The sequence below is a fragment of the Schistocerca gregaria genome, chromosome 2 (assembly GCF_023897955.1).
Source record: "Schistocerca gregaria isolate iqSchGreg1 chromosome 2, iqSchGreg1.2, whole genome shotgun sequence".
NCBI lineage: Eukaryota > Metazoa > Arthropoda > Insecta > Orthoptera > Acrididae > Schistocerca > Schistocerca gregaria.
Window position 1 is genome coordinate 753374860 of NC_064921.1, and position 24558 is coordinate 753399417.

The 24558-nt window shown below is 40.9% G+C and overlaps 1 protein-coding gene across 1 annotated transcript in view; it reads left to right on the forward strand.

Moving 5' to 3' along the window:
• The window catches only part of LOC126335960 (uncharacterized), a 1093560-nt gene that overhangs the window by 828147 nt on the left and 240855 nt on the right, over positions 1-24558 (forward strand). The window lies entirely within an intron of this gene.

Below are 24558 nucleotides of genomic sequence, written 5' to 3' on the forward strand. Positions count from 1 at the left end.
CAGTGAAATACAAGTTATTAACTTATTGAATATTCATTTTTACTTACAAATTGTCACATTAAATGTTGAAAGTGTCCCCCCTGTTGTTGAATACACGATTCAATCCGTCTAATCATGTTTCCGAACACAAGCTGTAACGTTTCTTCTGTAACAGCAGCAGTGAAAGTGGATACTGCAGTTTTCAATTCAGCGATGGATTTTTGACGGTTTTTATAGACAGTTGCTTTCGCTGCACCCCAGAAGAAAAAGTCAGATGGTGTTAGGTCAGGCGATCGTGGAGGTCAAAGTCCCTGTGAAATTATGCGATCACCAAAAACATCCTGCTTCGAGCATGGATGTGTTTGATGTACTTAGGTTAGTTGGGTTTAGGTAGTTCTAAGTGTAGGGGACTGATGACCTCAGATGTTAAGTCCCATAGTGCTCAGAGACATTTCAACCATTTTTGAACCAAAAACATCAGCAAGCAGTGACACTGGCACGCGAGCTGCATGCGCGGTTGCACATTCTTGTTGAAATTAACCGTTCAGTATTTCACTGAACTGAACACAAGTTCCTCTGTGAATGGGTACATAATATCACTGCAGTATCGTTGTGCGTTTACTGTTTCGTTGAAAAATATGGGACCCACAAATTCGACGTATAGAAATTGCATTCCAAACTCCTATTATCACAGAATGAAGTGGTTCCTCATGAATACACAATGGATTTGCAGTACTCCACATAGGAGAATTTTTCGAGTTCATGTACCCGGATAAATGAAACCACGCCTCAACAGTGAAAAACTTTTCATTTCGAATATCCCTTCCATATCACTGAACGAAATTTTTCAACCATTGACAATAATGCAGTCTCTTGCCGTTATCAGTATTTTTGAGTTCTTGCACGACTATCACATTGTATGGGAAAAGTTCTAGTTTTTTCCTTACAGCTGTGTTGGCCGCTCCGTCGCTAACATCGATTTCCTGAGCGAGTTTGCTTACTGACTTGTTCGGACTCATGGACATTTTATCGGACAACCACTTCTCGGTGCATCTGTCACTGAACCCGTACTTCGAAATTTGTTAATCAAATCTCTCACAGTATCGGGGAGCGTTGTCTCCCAGAAAACTGAATTAAATGTTTGACGAACTGAAACTGTGTCTTTACCGCCAGCTTTGAACACTTGTTCGACTAAAAACACGCGTTCTTCAATGGTCAGCATTTTTAACAGTGACAAAAACGAAACAAACGAACAAAGGAGCTAAACTCAAACGTTCGCGTCAACACGTAACGACACACGCCAACGATACTACTGACGCTGGCTGAGATAAACGATACAGTGGAATGTTGGGAGAGTCCACCTGAAGGGAAGTAACCCAGGCGGGCGAACAATCATACTGCACGCGTGGCTAACAATCATACAGCACTGCGGAGAGGCTCTTAGAACACCCCGTATGTGTAAAATGAATTCGATAATTATATTTACACAATGTAAAACATGATGTACATAAGTTTGTCATACATGTTCTTGAAAAAGATGCAGTCTCGAAACTAGCTAACTGCACAAATTAAATGAATAACGTTAACGTACAGCCTGCAACGGACCATGTTTTCATTTCTAAAATATTTAGAGGCTGTGATACAAAATTTTAGGACCTATGAATCTCACCTTGTCAACTCCCTCCCACCATTCACAGTCCACTCCTTATTTCGTGATTTAATTCGAACATCATGACTTCCACTGTTATAGTTGACAAACCAACTGAAAAGCACACGAATATTTGGAGGCTGTATCATAAGATGGATTACAATGTGGTAAACTTCCTTTGTCTATTATTTTTTGGACATCCACGTGGCATATAATTACATTTAGATGGTAGATTTGATAGGTTAATCATTTACAATATTCTGTTAGATAGGACAGTCTATCCACTATCTAAAATAATGTAATTTCACTTCGATTTAAAAAAAAAATTAGTGTTTTCAAATTATAAAGTAAAATGTTCATAGTTCTTAATATATACTGAATACTAATTTTGAATGTAGTTTCCTATCATATCCTCATCTATCCGAGGTATGCTACAGGTTTCTAACACAATTACTTTTCTTATATTATGATAAGTTTGATAGAATGAGCTGCTGGGGTTTCACTGTCACTATTTGCCTTCAACAACCCAAAGGCTCCAGGAACATTTCACCCTAACATGTGAATCAGCTTTGAGTAATTTGAAAATTAATTTCGATTGAAATTATCCGTCGTACCAGAATCACGCTAATTTTTACATTTCATCCCCTTACTGTCTCCACGTCGTCAATGGGAAGGTCGGGATATTTTATCCTTGTATTATTTTTTTAATTACTATCTCAAAACCTTACGAAGTTTTGTTGTAACTGCTCCAGGCGATACAGAGTAACGCTTGTTTCTACATGTCACCACCTTCTCATGCTAGTCACCACTCCTAGAGGTCAAAAGGGCTGTTAACATCATAATCTCTTTCAGGACAGTGTGTCACATAGCACATGTGCAGTGAAACTCGTGTTCATGAAAATCGTCTATTACAGGCTGCATATTATGATATTTATTAACCATTAAACTAAATGGAATCGAGGATCTTCTCATAAACAGCAGTTTGCAGAGGAAGAAAAGAAACAAAATAATAAGAGCCCCCCCACAGAAGTGTAAGCCAAAGCAATATTTTACAACACTTGCGGTGAAAATAGCATCCATGCTCGTAAGAAGATTTCGTCCATACTCTTAGCTATAAAATTAAATAGCTTGAAAACTCCCCTAGTAAGGCTGCGCTGAGCAAAGAATGCAGTCATACTTTTGATCAATATCTCCCTAGCCACAATTACACGAATCTCTATAGTTAATAGCGCAACTTTAAAAACAAAACCATAGGGATAGAGTAATATTACGCATAGACAAGAACATGGAAGTAAGACATTTCTGTGACTGAAGGAACTTATTTGTATTATGCGATTTTAACAAGAGAGAAGTCGCAACTGCAGTTTTGACCTATTGTGTTCAAAGCTGACAAATATCTTTCACTTTCCTGCAGAATAAATACTAGCAAACACTTTAGATGAGAGGAAATTTGTCGTATGTTGAATACTGTCGTGGAGTGGCTCAATAAAATGATCAGTTATTAGAACAGTGAAAGTTGTGTGTTTCAGTTTATGACGCATATATCTCCTCTTGCACAGATACAATAGTGTTGCCGTAAAATTTCTAGAAATCTTTCGTAAATTCGACCTTCGAAATTTAATTCAGTTACTGTGTCATCTAATACTGAAAGTCTAAGATTATTATGTACGTAGTCAATAGGCAATTTAATCTTCTACAATAAAACGAAAGACGTTGGTATCAACACCGGAAAAAGGGGTCGATACACAGCACTACAACCAGAAAATGATATACGATTAATGCCTTATGTAGCATATGCATCTTACGCAACAGACACAAAAAAAAAATCAACAAAAAAACAACATAAATGCGACTTCTGTGTCACCTGTAGTGTTTGGTTACCTAAATCGCAAAGGGTTACTCCTGAATTCGCTTTATTTGGCCACATTTCCATTGCGAAACGTCATCAGTACTGTGATCTATTAGTGGGCATTAACAGTGGGTTTCCATCGTTCACTTTTATGACGGCTTGAACTCTGCGGGGGACGTTTTCAATAACGTGGCTGAAAGTCTCTGGAGGAATGGCAGGACTTTCTTCCTATAAAGTCGAAATCACAGAATAAATGGACGCTGGGGTCTGATGGGAACTCGACTTTCTAACACTTCCGAAAGTTGTTCCATTAGGTTCAAATCGGGACTCTGAAGAGTCCGATCTATTTCAGGAATGTTGCTGTCCACGGACCGTTGCCCCACAGATATTACTTTATTACAGGGTGCATTGTCGTGCCGATAAAATCAGCCACCGTCTCAGGGATGTTCCTCTGCTGCCCACATGGTATAAGGCTGTAAAATGTGTTCATATCCTTCCGCATTTAGCGTCTTCTTAAATGCTATAACAATACCATACCCTAACCACGATAAACTCTCCCATACCGTAACACCACATCCTCCTCACTGCTAGGTTGACACTGCACATGAAAGCAGATAATGTTCCTGAGGATTTCGCCAACCTCAAAAAGCTTCCAGTGAATAGCGTGATTCATCGCTCTAAATTACTCGTTTTCAGTGGCGCAGCTCTTCTCGCCACCTCAAGCACCACTCTACGTTGGTTAAAAAACTGTATCCCATTATTTTTAAGTCCCTACGCACATTCTTTGTGTTAGCTGGACTGGATTTTCCAGCTCACGAGTAATTCATTTCGCTGATTTCACGCAATTGTTTTGGTAATCACCGTCCACAATGCTCGGTGGTTCCAGTCCGTTAGTACATGAGATCTGCCGGTTCTTGGTTTAGCAGGAGTTGTTCCTTCACGTTTCCACTCCATAGTCACGTCACCAACTGTAGGCTTGGGCAGCTTTAAAACGATTGAACGGTCCCTGACGAATTTGTTACACAGATGACTTCGAAGTCACTGATCTCTACTGACAGACCCATTCTGATGTCGCTGCACCTTTTATACTGGCGGGGCCACCTCTCGTTGTATCTGGTGGTCAGTTCTACATTACATAGGGGTGCCCGGATGCTTTTGATCAGACAGTGCTTTATAGTGGTATGATTGTGGTGTTGAAACTGAGAGAGAAACCGGAGAGATAAACCTTGCTACCATTACGTAGCCTATGTTGTAACGGCGACCGGAACGGTGGCAGGGTAGTAGTGACGCAAACACGGCGGGACCCACGGAGCGACCCGCGAACAACAACACAACGGGAGAGGATGGACACGACCAACGGAGGACCTTACGACACATCAAGAACAGACAACAGAGTCACGAACCAAACAAGACAACCCACGCTCACTGGAATAGAAACACGAAGTCAACAGTGGCGTAGCGTGAGGGGAGACTTTGAGACTTAGTCTCCCCTGTATTCGTGCTTGAAAAAGATGCAATAGTAATTCATAACAAAAAAATAAACAACATTCTACTAAGAGCACTAAATGTGCGAAGACATCAGTTTTGTAGCCCGCGCCGCCGAACCCTGAGTATTGGTGTACCTGCCTGCTTGAGACTCGACTGCTCTCAGTCTCTGCCTCCCATCCCTTACCTAGCTGTGTGCGCCTGGGCGTTCTCGGCTGCCCTCCACCTCCCCTCTTCCACGAAGGCCGGTGCGCTACACTTGCTAGCAGGTATCGAGACTGGTCTCTGCCGCTTCTATGCTGGCTTTTAACACGGAAGTGAACAGTCGCGCGATTTGTGTTCATAGTCATTCTTGAGTGATTTTAGTGCATATTTGCGTTGTGTCGCCAACATGAGTGAACCAGCAACTGTACACTTTTTATTAAAAACGCCTTTTTCTACATTAACGTACGAAAAGAAGTGCGAATTGAAGGGCAAACGATCTACTTCTATACTCAGTGTAGTTTTAAGTGAAGCCAAACAAAACGCACTTTTCAGACAGCCTGGTACGAAAAGTATGCTTGGCTGACTGCGAATGCAGTTAATAACAGATTATATTCTTATATATTTCTTCTGTTTGGTGGTGAAAAGGAATGATGCAATGAGGCCATTTGTGCAATAAAGAACTTTGACAGGAAAGCACAAAAACATCAGACATCAAAACGTCACCTGCAGAGTAAAGAATCATTTCAGTTATTGGGCAAAAGTAGAATTGAGCACGTCCTTTCTGAAGCCGCTCGTCTGACAGCAATAAAATACAACTAACAAGTTGCATCCAGCAGGAGAGTATTGGCTCGTCTTATTCAGGCAATTGTATTTCTTTGTAAACAAGAATTAGCCTTTCGCGGCCATCGAGAAGACGAATCCTCCAGCAACAAAGGTAACTATCCGGAATTGTTGGAGTTACTAGCTCAAGGAGAGCAGTTAATACGAGACCATCTGTCATCATCCTCAACCTTTGAAGGAACGTCTCCAGATATACAGAATGATGTAATAGAAATGATAACTGTGGCAGTAAGTGAGAAAATTTGAAATTCAGAACTGCAATTTCATTTCGATTCAGGCTGGTGAAACATTAGATGTATCGTGTAAGAGTCAAATGAGTATAATATTCAGGTACTGTATTGCAGACAAAATTGAGGAAAGATTCGTTAGATTTTACGATGTTTCTGTAGATAAAACTAATAAAGGTTTGTCAAACATTGTTCATGCAGTATTGAAATAATGGAATGTGGAAGGAAAAGTGGTTAGTCAAACATATGATGGCGCTTCAGTAACGGCGGGCAGAGAAAGAGGACTACAACAATTAATGTAGCAGTTCTGTCCCTATGCGCTGTTTCGTCATTGTTACGCTCACCAACTGAATGTGGTACTGTTACATGCCTCCAAAATCATATGCAAGTATGCATGTTTGTAAGTGATCGTACTGCATTCCATTCGTTTTCAAATCCTCAAAACGAACTGTATTGCTAACTGAGACAGGATTTAAACTGCCACATGCAAGCAACACTCGCTGGAACTGTCGTTCCACGGCAGTTTCAACGTCTAGTCATTTCTCAGGACTATATAGTGTTTTTAATTATATATTTGATGATACAGACTCTCAGTGGGACCCAGAATCTTTGAGCTGTGCTTTGGGAATGAAACGACGGATGGATGATCCTACGTTTGTCTACTTGCTATGCTTCTACAGAGGGTGCTTTGTTTATGTTGATCATCTCTTTGATGTTATTCAGTCAAAATCTGTCAGTATAACTGCTTGTCACGACGAAATAAGAACTGTTTTGAGAAACTTACGACAATTAAGAACGAAAACATTCGTTGATGAATGCATTAAATGCAACTTGTGACAGTCAAGAGACATCTCTCAGGTCACTAACTTACGAGATACTGGAGTTGCAAATTGTTCAGATGGAAAGAAGGTTTCAAGACTTTCCCCCAATTCAGTTTGTTGAACTTTTGAAGGAAAAGTGTTCCCGAACTATCAGAAAGAATTCCCAAAGTTGAAACTGCTTCAGTTATTAGAACAGTACCCTTTTTACAAACAAGAACAAGTTGAAAATGAACTATGTAACATATACGCTGACGAGAAAAACACATATCTCCAAGTATCCTCTTAAAGTACATTGTCAACAATGATTTAGATTCCATTTATGAAGAAACAACGAAGTTCCTGCTTTTGGTTTTGACACTACCCGCAACTACAGCAAGCAGTGAACGAAGCATGAGTACCCTCAGACGAGTGAAGAATTGTTTAAGGAATTCAACGTCCAACTTCCCGCTGTCGTGTTTGAGCACGTTAGCAGTAGAAAAGTCACTACTTGGAGAGCTATCCAGTGATCAGATATTTGTAGACGAGTTATAGACTTATTCGTGGAAAGAAAAGACAGGCGCATTGCACTTGTGTACAAGAAAATGTAAGTGCTTCTTCTCTTGCTCCTGGAGTTCTACAAATTTGTCATCGTTTCTTGAACAAGTTATTATTATTATTATTCATGGCGATGGTAGTGTTAGTAGTAGTAGTAATTGTTGTTTTATTTGATGCGTTTTGTTTCATTTGTTTAAATTATTGTTTATTGTACTATTTTGCCTCCCTATAATAACTGCAGTCTCCCCAACCTTTCCAACCACGCTACGCCACTGGAAGTCAATACGCCGTATGGGACGATATGTTCTGAGACGCAACGCGATGTCAGACTGCTGGTTGAGCTTTTTATTGTTATTTCAATCACCTCATACAAGGCGGGCTGGCAGCTGGCAGCAGCATATTACCCTGCTCTTCAGCCTTGAGTGGTACAATAATATGACATAGACGTGGCACAGACAATACAATAATAACGGCAGGGAAAAAATGTAGATACAAAAAACAGTAAACATGATGGAGCCGTTCACGCTGGATGAGAAAAAACACTAACACTTATTGACACAGCGCACATAACACGGATGACTGCGACGGCACACGTGAACAGTGGTGGCGTGACGGCGACAGGACACTGAACACAAAACGAAGGCACACACACGAGACACTGATGGCGATGATCTCCGGCGCGCGAATGTTCACTGAGCGTGTGCGAGTCCGGGGACCTGCCAAGGGAGGGGGAGGAGGAAGGGGAGTGGGACAGGGAGAGGGGAGGGCAGATGCCATGGGCAAGGGAGACAGGGGGAGGGGAGGAAAAAAAGGAGGAGCCCGGGGGAAGAGGGGTGGAGGAAGGGGACGGGGGAAAAGGAAAGAGAAGTGAGGGAGGGTGCCAAGAGGAGAGGCCACAGGAAGTGGGGGCGGGTAGGATAAAAGTTGATAGGAGGGGTAGATGGAGGGGAGGAGGACATCATCAGGGAGGGGGAGCTGCCGGAAGCCACCTTGGGAGAGGGTAAGGAGGGTGGAGAGATGGAGACTGGGTGGGACGTGGGAATACAGGCGCGGCAGCGGGCGGGTTTGGGAGAGGATGGGCAAGACAAGCGGGTGAGGAGGGTCGAGTTTGCGGGAGGTGTACAGGATCCGTATCCTTTCAAGGAAAAGGAGGAGGTGGGGGAAAGGAATGAGATCGTACAGGATCCACATGGGGGAGGGGAGACGGATGCGATAGGTGCGGCAGAGAGCATGGCGTTCAAGGATTTGAAGGGATTTATAAAAGGAAGGGGGGGCGGAGATCCAGGCCGGATGGGCGTAGCAGAGGATAGGGCGGATGAGTGATTTATAGGTGTGGAGGAGGGTGGAGGGGTCCACACCCCACGTACGGCCCGAAAGGAGCTTGAGGAGTCGGAGTCGGGAGTGTGCCTTGGCTTGGATTGTCCGGAGATGGGGGGTCCAGGAGAGGCGACGGTCGAGGGTGACGCCAAGGTACTTGAGGGTGGGAGTGAGGGCGATACGATGGCCATAGATGGTGAGATAGAAATCAAGGAGGCGGAAGGAAGGGGTGGTTTTGCCTGCAATGATCGCCTAGGTTTTGGAGGGATTGACCTTGAGCAACCATTGGTTTCACCAAGCGGTGAACCGGTCAAGATGGGATTGGAGAAGGTGTTGGGAGCGCTGCAGGGTGGGGGCAAGGGCAAGGATGGCGGTGTCATCGGCGCTGGCTGAGCGCGAGGCAGGAGCTTAAGAACGCAATCGGGAGCGCCGCTACTGGCCGCTGGGACCACGTGCTCCACTGTGGCGCCCTCACACTAAAAGCGGGCCAGGAGGCGCGCGCCGCCACAGCTTACGGCGCGATGGTGCAGAGACCTCTAGGGGTCTTCGACGTCCATGACGTCTGGCGCGGATTCAAATGCCGCGGCGCGCGGTACCAAAGCCTACCTAACAACACCAAGGGATTGGGAACACTCAACTCTCTCATTTATCCGATTGCTCGCTATTAATTGTGCGATATCCCCTCCTTTATCTAGACATTGAGGAGAGCTACGTTACTTAATTGAGGAGAGTGGAGCACACGGTCTGGTGATAAGAAATTGGACACTTTTATGTCTCCTTTCGTGGTGGCCAAAGTTGGTAACAGTCTCGACTTTCTCTAATGAGTACAAGGCGTCTTGGAATGGTTTGTGCCAAACATAAGACTTTTAATCGTATGTGACAGTATTCATTACTAACTTTTCTTCTGCGAATGAAACTTGTTGAATAAATTTTTCACGCTCCGCATACTAAACATTATCACAGGATGCTCCATTTGCACCATCTGGTCTAACAAAGGACGCCTTTGACCTCGAATGTTCGGAACCGCACGAAACCGCGCTTAGACTAACACTAAGTCATATACATAAACAGTAGTCCGTCATTTTCATGCAAAACTTCGCGTTCTACCACAAGTGACATTTTAATAGAGAGAAACAAAGTAATAAGATAACAATATCATAGGGGGAAAATTATACGTAATTCAATGGCTTCAATGTATCATTACATTTTCAATCAACAGTGACAAAAGTCCTCTACTTACAGTAATTATAATATGGCAAAATACACACATCCTACACACCTGGTAGTGCCTTTATTTGTTGTCACATTGCAGATACGGGATTTCTATGAAGTCGTTAAAACTAAGTGGAAGAGAACAACTTGCATACCTCACTAACGCCACATTTTTGCATTCAAAATCACTTGCGCATTAAAGCAGTCTAATCTCAAAAACCACACTAATTTCATTTTCAGGTGTTTATATGGCTATTCATTGTCATAACCTAACTTTGGCCAAGCATGTTACAACATAAGCTTTTACTTTGGTGTCGAAAACCGATTGTAAAACACAGAATGGAATTTGATCATGAAATAGCGATCATATACTAATATCTTCGATTGTGGTTTGGCAGATTTCAGTCTTTCAAAAACAGCACTCCTTCTGATATAGACCTTATATTGCCAATAGAAGTAAACATCAAGGGATTATATTAAATGTCAGCTTCCAGTACCATAAGAAAAGAAACTTAACCTAGGTCTCGGCTATAATAATGTAGCCTTCTTCAGAAATGTCACAACATAAAATTAAATTAAAACATGCCAGATATTGCCCTTGTCCAACCTAAAATGTTAGTACTACAGTACACAGTCATAAGACTACATCGCTCTGCTGCATCATGCTAAAAATATTCAAACATCAAGAGGTTCGCAATATTTTCTTGTTTTCGGCAACAATATCTTCAGCATAACATCTTTCTTTAGGAAACAAGAAAAGAATAAGATCTGTATGACCCGATCAGGAAACACATAGTAATAGGATCTTTTCAATTGTCACATGTACGCAAAGACTGAAGGTACAAAACATTTTGTATGTTCTTTGGTAGTTTTCCCAATTTTGCTTGCCTCGACATGAATGTTTCGTGGGTAGGTTCTTCCAGGTTTCTTTGAAATATTTGGGTCGAAAGTGTCTTGTGCCTCTTGAAAATAGATGTGCAACTAGTCTGCTAGTCTGCCTACCACTGATAAAACCTCATAAATTGTGTAGCTATGGCTAGAGCTATGACAGACTTTGTCTTCTGTGAGACAGTGTTGATGATGAACACATTTCATGCGGGAATTTATTCTTGTCACTGTTCCAAATATTTTCTTTCTTCACACCCACTGTTGTGCCTTGTGACGTACACTAGTATCGTTTTCTGTGTCCTTAAGTGTGACAAATGTAATAATATGCGTGGATGAAATGCCAAATTCAGCCTTCAGAGTGTGGTTAAAAGAAGCTTTGAAATCGTCCAAGCCAAACATTTTAGACGCTTCTGGTGCTGACGTTTGCAGATGTCCATGGTGAACTGTTGATCCATACGACCTCGCTCTTTCAAATTGCGATATTACATGCTGTTTTATAGTTTTTAATTGCGAAAATCTGTTTTCTTTGAAACGAGATCCTGCTCGTCATTTTTACAGACACAATTTAGAATTAATCTGCAGTCTGATTTACAATTTCCTGCACTTACAGCGTCCCGTTAGTTTGCTACATGAATTGAAGACACAAATGTAACAGTCTTCATAAAATGTTTTCTCATATGCTGCCATCAATATCTTCTGACGCATTGGTTTTTGACTGTTTGGGTGGAGATAGTTCGTACTGACGTGGACTGGACTTTTCTTGTTGCTCTGGAGACGAACGTCATGTAACGCTGGAACAGCCATCTTCAGGTTCAACTCTTCCTGTTCCTTAAAATCAGTATGTCTATCCAGCGTAACACCATGTATTTCTATGTCGTCCCCATTATATTTCTGAATTATTACATTATGTCAAAGAACTCTCTACCCTCTGCACCGATTTCATTTCCATATTTAGCAGGTCACCACTTCGTCTCTAATATCTGGGCCACATTCGTAGCATTAATTCACTTCATGATATTACTGTAAACAGTTTACACAGTAACTCGCATTCTAACGCACAGAGAGACTCATTCGCACTGCAGCTATACTATTCACACAACTTGACTACTTGTTAGTGCCGCTACAACATGTCACCGCCTGATGGTGCTAGCAGTGTGGTAGCAAGGTTTATCTCTCCGGTTTCTCTCTCACTTTCAACAACACAATTATACCACTATCTTGCACTGTCTGATGGAAATGACACAGACCACTGTTGTTTTAGACTAAGCATGGTTTAGTACGGTCTGAACCCTCAAAGTCAAAGGTGTCCTTAGTAACCGCAAAACTAGTATAAGATTCAGTCCAATGTACCATACTCATGGAATTACAGAAATCATTCAAAGGGAGAAACATACTGACTTCACAGAAATATATTGGAGTTTTTAGCAACCGAGATCTTTTAGCAGCCTAGGAACACCGTCGGAGAATAAATATACAGGTTTCCGGTTCGACGGGCCGACTGTGATCGCCGAGCAGCGAAACTCATCGGACAGCGTCACTAACGGATAAACAAAACAGCGCATGCAGAACTGGTGGTGTCTTTTGGATATTTTGACAGCGGGCAAGAAAAGGGTTGTATTTCCACGATTAGCAGCAGAATCTCATGACTACTATAAGCTTGTCTCCGGTTCTCAGTGTACTACTAATTACCAGAAAGTCGCATAGCCTGCTAACAGTAACCCACGCATACGCTCCTTTCTTGTCTTATAACGGCAAGTCACGTTTTATGGCCAATAACATCTTAAGTTTACTCCGATAAAGCAGTATCTGCCCCTAGAAAAGCCAATTAGATGAGGCTGAAACATCGGTTATTTAAGTATTCTAGTATTTTATTTTATAAAATGGGCTGGCAGTATAGCCAGAAGGATTTTAATCAGACTTTGTGAGTGACGTTTACGCCGTCGTTTCGTATCGTATGAATGTGAGAAGACAAGGGCAACGAAATGTTTCCCGAGTTCTAACCTTGTCTCAAATTGTAATAAACGCTTGATGCTTTGCTCCCTAAACTGTTGTAGAGTACCTGATAATGTCATATTTTCTTTCTGTTGTCAGATGGTGACCATAACATTCCTCATGAACAGCGAGATCTGTGTAAACAGCCTTGGTCAAAATAGGCACCAGCGTCCGTCCCGAGTTCTAACCTTGTCTCAAATTGTAATAAACGCTTGATGCTTTGCTCCCTAAACTGTTGTAGAGTACCTGATAATGTCATATTTTCTTTCTGTTGTCAGATGGTGACCATAACATTCCTCATGAACAGCGAGAGCTGTGTAAACAGCCTTGGTCAAAATAGGCACCAGCGTCCGTCCCGAGTTCTAACCTTGTCTCAAATTGTAATAAACGCTTGATGCTTTGCTCCCTAAACTGTTGTAGAGTACCTGATAATGTCATATTTTCTTTCTGTTGTCAGATGGTGACCATAACATTCCTCATGAACAGCGAGAGCTGTGTAAACAGCCTTGGTCAAAATAGGCACCAGCGTCCGTTAACGGTAGTTTCTGCCGAGACCGATGTAAAAATGGATTTGTTTGCATAATTTTCATCCCTGTTTATATAGATTATGCCTACAAACGGACTTTTTAATTGTGAAAGTAGTTCAGGTGTTACAGCGTGTTGAATGTAGCCGTGCGCCAGCCGAAATATAATCAGCTGAATTACATGAATTAGTTCAAGAAATCAGATGAATTAGTTGAAGAAAAGATTCGACCAGTATATGAATTTCTGTCGAATGAAAATTTGCTTGAATGAACCACCGGTGCTAATATGCAAAATGACAACCAGTACTTCAAGGTATGCGTTTGGAAAGTGGTACCGAAAAATCTTTACTGTGGGGCAAAAAGAGTTGAAACAGCAGAATACATAGCTGCAGCTATGTCTAGCGAACGTTACTCATATATTTTGAAGACCATAAACGTGTTAGAAGTCGTCACAGGGATGAACAGCAGAAATTTGGCGGAGTTCTCTGGCAGGAAATGCTTGGCAGCCGCCGAGCAAGGAATGTTTGTTTGTTAAAAGAGCACGGATTGAAAAAGTACAGCGCCAAATTTAAAACAACAGCATGTTTGAGAAAGAGGAAGGATGTTTCTATGGTCCTGTGATTGCAGATTACCGTAATTTTTGAAACAACTCTTTTTTTTTTTTTTACTCCAAACTTTATGTGAGTTTTTCTCGATACTGTATTTTTCAGCGTGCGAAGCACTCTAGAGTCTCGACAGATTTTTTAAAACTGAAAGATAGTTAAATTTAAGGGGCATTAGGGAGAGCTTCTTTTGTTTCGAATTTTAAATACTTTTTTAAAAATAATGAGATTTTCACTCTGCAACGGAGTGTGGGCCGATATGAAACTTCCTGGCAGATTAAAACTGTGTGCCGGACCGAGACTCGAACTCGGGACCTTTGTCTTTCGCAAGCAATTGCTCTACCAATTTTTTTTATCTCTTTCTGTTCACTTTTGTTGATTGTTGGTTGTATCTGCTCTGGGCAGACATCCGTTTAGGTTTGTTGTTGATCGATTAACTTAGTTATTTTATTACAGAGAGCAGCTAACCCCATGACCGAAGACGCTGAGCTACCGTGCCGGCGGTGCTCTACCGACTGAGCTACCCAAGCACGACTCACGACCCGTCGTCACAGGAGACGAGGTACTGGCAGAATTGAAGCTGTGAGGACGGGGCGTGAGTCGTACTTGGGTAGCTCAGTTGGTAGAGCACTTGCCCGCGAAAGGCAAAGGTCCCTAGTTCGAGTCTCGGTCCGGCACACAGTTCTAATCTGCCAGGAAGTTTCACTCTTTTAAAAACTTTTGAACTGACAATAACATGCCAAACCATTGATATGTTTTTAAAATAGCTGCTTTTTTCCGAGGTATATTTCAAAACCCCATTTTGATGGCCCCCAAGTTTCATTCTGATTTAAGAGTTTTCTATTTTTATGAGTGTCGGAAATCGCCAAGCGTCTGTACAAGGTTTCATGCAAACTAGGACGCGCCACGGGGGGAATACTTTGTCAAGTGCTGCAGCCGCCTAATTGTTATGAGATAAAAAAGTTTTTCGAGCACAAATGTATGTATAATAAAGTGGTAAAACCACTATCGTAATAAAAACTATCCTTGATTGAAAAAAAATTCTGAACTTGACCCTTTTTTTCGTTCCTCTCGACCAGAATCTCTCTTTAAGAGGCTATGCCTTCTGGATGGCAATTCTCGAAAAGATACCATAGCGCCACTGGAAAAACCTCTAAAGTTGTTATAGAAAAGTAGGATGGTCATCGCATGTAAGCGCGTCATCGTTTCAGCCTGCTTCCTCCCGCGAGCCTCGCCAGAGAGTGTGTTTCGTGCGGGATTTTAGGCGATGACTGTAGCGAGTTCATGGTCACCCACCCAGGCGCTAGCCCAGCCTGACAGCGCTTAACGTCGGTGATCTGACGGGACCCGGTGTTACCACTGTGGCAAGGACGTTGGCGACTGAGCTACGGATCACTAAAAGGCTAGTAGTTGTACAGAGGAGAAACGATCTGCTGTGTGAGTTACTTCCATATCGAGATCATTACTAATTAATGTGTTTTAACATCTCACCAGTGTTGGGAAGCAAATATAAGCACAACTATACCGCGTCTACAACTTCGCTTACGCTGCTTTTTCTCGAAGTTCGGGCCTTTATTGTGAAAAACTTACAAAAAAATTATGATTCATAGTATTGCCCATCGCTAGCCACTACATTCTACCATCTTTCGGATAGCATACGAATTCCGTAGCGGAATAACTGAGCAGCTTTTGTGGGGATCCATGAATCGATCCAGTTTTTCACTTGTTCATATGATCGGAAATGCTGGTCAGCCAGACAGTACGCCACTGATTGAAAAAGGTGGTAGTCAGAGAGAGCAACGTATGGAGAATACGGCGGGAGAGATACGACTTCTCATTTCAACGTTTCCATTTATATTTTGACGGGTTTTGCGACATGGGATCGAGCACTGACCTGCTGCAAAATTACCTTTACGTGTCTATCGCTGTATTGTGGCCGTTTGTGTTTCAATGCTGGGCTCGAACGCATCAATTGCTTTCGATAATGATGTCCTTGGACTGTCTTCGTCTGTTTCAGTAGCTACGAAAAAGTTCTGTCCTCCCCCGCCATGCGGGTCTTTGACATCAAAATCACAGTTCTTAAGGCACTGAAAACATTCTCTGCATGTTCTTCCACTAATAGTTCCCTCACCATTGGCCTTACCCAGCATTTTAAGAGCCACAGCCGCAGATTTCTTCATGTTGAAGCATAAAATTGAAACTTCCTTCAAATGGCGAGAAATGGGTACGTAAGTTGACGTACTTAATCGAGAATAACCTTATGATCCAATCACAACTCGACTAATATTTTTATGGCATTATGTTTACAGATGTCTAACCTTATTGTATCACACCTATGACCAACCACATGAACCTCACTTGCCGTTACTGCCGTCTATTGCAAAACAGCCGAAGCAAAGTTGTAGACCAAATATTTTCGCTACCAGTGCGACACTGACACGAAGATTACTGAAGTTCAAGACGTTACAATCACACAAGTGAGCAATCTCTGCTTTTCCGAGAAACTTCTTCACCCTTGTGGGCTAAGGCCACCACCACTTTGTGCATTCACACCTTCTTCGGTTCCATACGTCGGTTCCATACATCGAAGCTTTCTCACCAATGCTCTGTTGCCATGAAACTGGACTGTCCCCTACCGACTTCGGTAACGTACAAACTGATATGTTTGCTTCAACGGTCTTGTAAATCAGCCTTTAATATAAGGTTACTAGCGAAGCGTATACAAGCTGGCGTGGAATTGGCAATAATTTTTACAGTGTTTATTTGTACTGCATTTCGATTATCTGTACGTCACTGGCCATTCGGATGTCAATAAAAAGTAAGAACCTGCCGCTTCAAAACCCAGACGATGCAAGTTACCTATGGCAGCATATTTCACTCAGGCTCTCAAGTTCTTAATGCTATAAATGTATATCATATAGTGTTATACGTAATGGTTACAGGTTATTCAACGAATAAAATAAACATGGCTACACTTCAGAAAGTAATGAACAGTGAAAGAAAGTAGTGTCAACTATTACAGTACATTCTTTGTTAGAAATCGATTTTGGGGATTGTTGAGACTTTAGTAGCACTTTCTGTTTCTCAGCTCTTCCGCAATATTGAGAACGTGTTGGTGGTGGATCTGTGATGCAGTTGGTTGATACATTATTGCATCATTGGCATGCCCTCTCTGTTCTTTTTTTCCCGTAGCTTGGCTGTGGACAACGTAAGCCAAGGCGACGAGAACACCCTGGCTTTCGATTTTGGAAGTCACCTCTCGTGGTCTTACGCCAGTAGCCCAAGGATCAGCGACAGGTTTTTGATACTATACGGAAGCCCCTTTTTATTTCATTCCACTATATTATTTCCCATAAACCCTACTGTTGTGTGTGATTTTGGTATTTTAACTACAAATTTTGATTCCATGCAGTCTCTTTCCTTGTGTTATCGCATATCTTCTGCCCCCTGTAGGATAATGGTTCCTACGTATTTTTAGAAAAATCGTTTTATGCATCTTCTGTTATATTTTAGTTGCGAGATGGATTATTAGTATCTTCTTAGTGCACATATTCCCTTTCTACGACTAAATAAAAGGCTATTTATTTGGTTTCCAGATGATCTTCGCATCTTTTACTTCAGAAGTAGCTTTAGTGGTGATTTCATATGCTCCTTTTCTTACATGCACTGTGATAGATATATGTTTGATTGTTCTATACAGCACAGATGTGCTATTCTTCACATTTGCATCCGCATTTTCGGCACTGTGGATTTGAAAGAGTAAATACACGTTTTAAAAACACGCTATTGAAAACGCGAAGTGCACGTTTGAAATGTATATGTATTTGCCATGAACAGGACATCCTGGACTATGTGAAAGAATCAAACAGTTCCATCGAAGTAAAACTATGATAAGGAACACACTAAATCGTCATTCAGGATAATTCGAAAGAGAAAACAAATGCCTGTGGAAACCAGAAAGCCTTTTATTTAGTCACAGAGTCGTAATTTGTACCCTAAGAAGATGCTAGAATAATATTGGCCTTCGTTCAAATATTTTATACCTCCTTCAATCTTACACGATTCTTGTGAATAGCTTAACTTTATCTGCTTCCTTTTAATATTCATACCTCACTATATGGTATAAGATTCTAATAAATTTTATCATCCGACTATTAGTTAATCCTGATCTTGTTTATATAGTAGATATCCAGTTCAGTACCACCCCACTTTCTGGAAACGATCATACCAGGTGCACTTTTAGTAATACATGTTATTCGATATGTACGGAAAGTTCCGTGATTAGAATGTTTCATTTGGTGAAGTTTATAACGTAAATACTATTTTATGTCTTCTTTTAACCAAAATAGTTTTAAATCGTGAAAATCTTACGAGCATAAATCATTTAATAATGTGGGTTCACTTTATTCCGCTGCCCTACTGGAGCATTATATATACTGCTGTATATATCTAGTTCCTTACTGAAAACCGATTTTTTTTCTTTTTAGTTAGAGCATCATCCTGTTCAGATATTCATAATACCACAAAGAGCTTTAAAAGATTCAGATATGTGACCATTATGACTGTTCTTGTTTGTATACGCTCACCTAACCTAGTCCGATCTCATGTGAATATCAAACGCATTAGCAAGAATTCAGCATAAAGTGTAGAAACAACATATATCCAATACCTGTCGTAGAACAAACTGCAGTTTTTCGGTAGAGTTAAACTTAACCAGTCATGAGCCTAACCACATTATTTTCAGTTCACTAAGTCTGATTCTTGGAACTAGAAACAAAAATGTATTTAACAGAATTGTGATACATGTATTACTCAGAGAGATAGAATTTACGGTTTGTAGCTATAACTGATCACACAAGCTTATAAATAGAAGGGGTTATTGTGTAAAAGCGAGAAAAATACGAGCAAAAAATGATTAGTTTTTCTTAAATAGCGAACATAGTTTCAGCAAACCCATTTATAGAGAGAGGGATTATAAACATGTCAGCGAAGTCGTGTGTAGTTAGCAGCATCACCTTATTTCATTCACTTATAACTTACTTTGATGAGGCCGTATTATACATTTACTTCCATATCATTACATAACAATACAATTACAGCACATAACAATACATTTTAATTACAAGCGAAGAATATTGTGACATTGTACATAACACTGGGGTAACAACTTACTATTTCGTACAGCACAACAGATCCCCTAAATAACTACTTTAAGACATGACTAACAATGATGCAATTATGTCGCTTTCTTTGAACGTCTATACAGGCAGCTTCAAACATGAGAATTAATCTGATTATACTGTCCTTCGGTCTTTCATAAACAGAGAATTTTAAACATCATCAAAGGAAGGAATAGAAGGACCTTTAAATGGAATTGCTCTAATCTTTGTAAGAAACCAGTAACACTAATATCTTAATAAAATGTAACATTTTGAGTCTTTGTAACCTATTAATGAACAGCCATCTTTTAATACTGAAAAAGCACCGACGTTGAAGATACATAGTCGTTTTCGGCTACACGATCTCTGTGTCGTTGCTTTTCTAAGATCTGATGATGGCTGTAAAGCTGAAACAGGCTGTCTACTCAAATACGTATTCACATGGAGAAACGCGACAATCCGCGAAACGAGGCCACCACTGTCAAATACTGCGACCGAGAAATGTCGCGCTGAGGTGCCTGCGGTAAAAACCCCAAAGTGAGCGGTTCTCCGCCACATCTCCTCGCTCATAACTTAGTGCATGAATAATCTGTCATTTATAGCATTTTCTAGCAAGCGAAAAACAGGACTGGTTCTTACATGATGTGAAAAAACAAAAAACTGAATCGACAATCCAGCGAACGGTTCCTATTGCCGAATAGACCCATAGCTCAGCAAGCTTCACATAATACACATTCCCTAAATCCTCGTGTTCTGATGTATACTCTGGGTTGCGTATCTACTTGTAAATGTAATACTTTTTTGCCAAAACTATTAGCTTATTGAAATTATCCACGCAATTATGTCATGGACAATTTGGAAAATCCCAGTGTTTCGTCCTCGTCTGCGAAATATATCATCAGCGGATCGTACTTTCGATGTGCGAACGAATACGTGCAACAGACAGTTAATGACTAAAGTGAATGTTCGTTACAGAATGCATCTGTACAGAACTGTGACCTATTTTAAGCATTTAGTAAGTTTGTTCTGTGTTTAGTACTTGCACACGACCTCAGAATATCATATCGTAGGATCAACAACCGCTTATGTTTCGTTTATAATAACAGATAATGTTTTCTTCAATTCGTGTTCAAGCTCAACAAACAATGCTTGCAAAAATTACAACATTTTTCATGAACTTATTACTACGAGAACTACTGCCTAAGCACCCATAATTTCTGAAAAATGTATGGCATGAAAGATTCGAGGTTAAACATAACGCTACCAAATTCTATCTCTCAATAAACATTTTCAGGTGAATTTAGGAAAAATGATAGCGTTTCATATTTGAAACCATGTGTCGTGCATAAAAATGAAAATCAGAGTAGTCCAGTACACAACAAACTGAATGCGATTATACTGAAATGAAATTTCCATATCTTCCTTCAAAGAGACTCAAACTTCGATACCAAATGTTTTGAGTGTCCTAAGACGTTTTTCATGTTGTAATTTTTATCGCAATTGCAGGAAAAGAAACTAAAATGACAATGTATTCAAAACACACACAGAAAAAAATTTCATTTTTATGATACGAAAAGACAATAATTATACGTTTCTGGGTCATGACCGAATGGAGTAAGATAATTATTGTTCCGAAGATTTTCATAAATGTTAAAAAAATTCTGAAGCTAGTATTTAGATTTGCAAAATTAGTTCACGAAGTTAATTCTCTCTTCTAAAAACAATGCACATGTATCCATTTTTTCGCATCATGTAATTAGATGTACAGCATGAATTTTATGGCATTACGATGGCTTTACCTTACATACAACACCTACTTACAGTTGAGAACAATTTCGGTTCATAATCATCACTTTGAAATCGATTCCACTGTGCTAGTTTGCTCAAACTTCATCCTTAACGGGATAGTCTCATCCAATCTCTTAATTCTGGTTATTTATTGCTTATGTAGCTATTGTACAAAAGGATGCCTAATGCCTAATTTTGACTTTTACAAAGTGTATAGTTGTATTGTATATATTGTGCATAAGAGTCTGATTGATATATCAAGTACTTGCACCAGGGAACGTGAAGCACCAAAACAGCTTTTCAATAGTATAAATATGTTCCTTTCTAAAGTAAAAGACTGTGTTACAATACTTCATTCCATTTTCTTTCATGTAGAGTTCTATAGTACTACGCAAATTGTATATAAAATATTCCTCAAAGACCAGTACATTCTATATTATTTTGCATAACTTCTAGCTGATAAGTTTTTCTTGTTATGAAAAATAGCTTTTTGTTCCATGGTCAGTAACTGAAAGTGTGTCGAATAATACCTAAGACTAAATCTACAGTGTATTCAGCCTCAAATAAACATTGCATTATAAATGTTATTGTATAAAATGAAGTCATCAACATACCCCAAAACATTTATTTTTGATAAAATCGTAAGCAATAAAGTCTACAGTGTATTTACCCCTTAGTGTTTCCATATACGAGTGTCATAGAACAGTAAACAGTAAACTTACCTTGCCTACATTTCATTTTAGTGATATTTTATAGTTAACCCGTAACCTTGAATTTACTGATAATGTGATGATACTAACAGCGAAGTGTGCTACTATTGGATTTACATCAAACATTTGGTAAAACACCTTGTCCTGTTGCATGAAGAAGTCCGTAACTGCCTGCTGGATATCCTGGTACGAAGGAAATCGTTGTCCCATTTCTTAGGGACCGAAAGCGTTATAATCGCATGGGGAGAGGACTGTTGGGTGGGTGCTCGAATATCTCCCACTTGAGTTGGTGCGTAATGGATGAGGCTGGCCTCCCAGAGGGACCGGCTTCTTGGCTCGAATCGCGACCAGCATGGTACTTGGCGTACCATTCCATAAAGATGGTAGTCGAGAAACATGCTGTGGCATACCACAATCTTAACTTACCAACGGATGTCTACCGGTGTTTGTCCTTCGGCAGTCAAGAAAATAATAACAGCACGTTGGTCTTGTATGGACGCATTTGGTACTAATGTCACCATAGTTCACGTTTCCACATTTATAGCACTCACGTCAGAAAGACTCTAGTGCCTTAGTAATCTGTTGCCTACATATGGGTGTTAATACCCACACCAGAGTCGCGCTACGTTCTATATACGCTGTAGCAACTCATTCAAATGGAAAAACTTTGATTGCCACTTATATTATACAGACTCACTGACACATAATAATTTATTAAAGTTTCAATTCAGATAACATGCATCCATTATCAAATTACCTAAAGGGATATAAATTTAAGGATACTGAAAATAATTTTCAAAACGCACAAGAAATCTACATAAATAACTACACTCATAGAATCCTTGTAAATAAGGATGAAGCTACTACTTCGTCATAGAGATTTTAAAAAGAGTTGACAGAGGATTTACCATCAATTTTACGCAGTGTTTATTTGTTCCACGCTGCTTCAACACTATGCTTAAGTTCATCAAACGTATCGGCTGGCAAGTGGCGGCGTGCCAGTTTGTCGATAACTCACGACCATATGTTTTCCGTTGGTGACAGGTCTGGTAAACTTTCTGGCTAGAGCAACAGTCAAATGCACTCTGTGTTGAGGCGCATCTGGACAACACAGGCAATTTGCCGCTTGTGTTATCTTATTGAAAACGTTACGAACACCTCGAACCACGACATTAACATGTCGAAAATGTAACACAATCTGTCCAGATTCGCACCTGTGCGACTCTGAGACGATCTTGTTGGGCACCCCTCACCATCATGAACAGTCCTCCTGCCGTATGACAATTACGAATGCAGTCTGGCAACGTTAGTTTCACACATGGATGAGATCACCTTGATGCTGTATCCAGAAGCAGGTCTCATCTGGAAAGACGATGTGTCCAGTGTTGTAGGGAGCATCAGTGTCGATGTGCTTCCCTGTGCTGCCACATCAAGACAGGCCGCAATTATGGCAGGCATGTTGACGGTCCGTGGCCCTCCCTTGGATACCTGTCTTGCTGTAAACAATCCCATTTCCCGAATACAGGAAGTGAGTTTACAACTGGGGCGGCCGAGAATGCAGCTCGCGAACTGCTCCCTGGCGCGAGGGCCATAGCAGCCTAGCTGCACTTTTCCCCCAACTGCTATGGCACGCCGTCCAAAGTAGCCGAGCGTTTCTAGGGGCTTCAGTCTGGAACCGCGCGATCGCTACGGTCGCAGGTTCGAATCCTGCCTCGGGCATGGATGTTTGTGATGTCCTTAGGCTAGTTAGGTTTAAGTAGTTCTAAGTTCTGAGGGACTGATGACCTCAGATGTTAAGTCCCATAGTGCTCAGAACCATTTGAATTTTGCTATGGCACGTTGCCTAGCGTAAGGAGGAGGAAACCGCGAACACGCCTCATTTAAATGGCAATGTAGTGGCATTGCCTATGACTTTGTTTTATATTTCCCATTTCTCAACAAATACGTAAAAACTAATTATCAGTATTTAATTATTTTTGGTGCACTGAAGACATAATATTTATCTGGTAGACCCTTGACGTGGAAACTCTGCCTGAAGTAGACTATCTAGACTTCCTGAACTATTTTAACGTGAAAGGATTTGTAGTTAAAGTAGGAATTAAACTGTAGATCGACCACTTGTATCTGCACATGCACATCGGTGCCTTGAACTGAAACGGCAAATGGTCTTGAAAACACCTTTAAAATAAATGTGAGCTTGGCAGTGTCCTCAAAACGCATAGACAACTCTCCTTGTAATTCCTTCAAGACCACAATGAATTCTTCAGACATGACGTTTTCTTTCAAGTCAATGAGGTTAGCTGTGTTCTCTGTCAGAATTTTCGCTTCTATAATGCGATTTTCTTTTTAAATTCACAGCCATCAAATCAGAGTTGTTTCTCACCTTACAGTATCTTGCTTCGGTCAGTGTGCAGTCTGCGCTCCTTTTTCGTTCATAAATTCAGCAATGTTGTTGTTGTGGTCTTCAGTCAAACGGTTCAAATGGCTCTGAGCACTATGGGACTGTGCATCTAACGTCATAAGTCTTCTAGACTTAGAACTACTTAAACTTAACGAACCTAAGGACATCACACACATCCACGCCCGAGGCAGGATTCGAACCTGCGACCGTAACGGTCGAGCGGTTCCAGACTGAAGGGCCTAGAACGGCTCGGCCACAGCGGCCGGCGGTCTTCAGTCCAGAGACTGGTTTGATGCAGCTCTCCATGGTACTCTATCCTGTGGAAGCTTCTTCATCTCGAAGTACCGGCTGCAAAATACATCCTTCTTAATCTGTTTAGTGCATTCATCTCTTTGTCTCTCTCTATGATTTTTACCCTCCACGCTGCCCTCCAATACTAAACTGGCGATCCATTGATGCCTCAAAACATGTCCTACCAACCGATCCCTTCTAGTCAAGTTGTGCCACAAATTTCTCTTCTCCCCAGTTCTATTCAATACCTCCTTATTAATTATGTGATCTACCCATCTAATCTTCAGCATTCTTCTGTAGCACCAC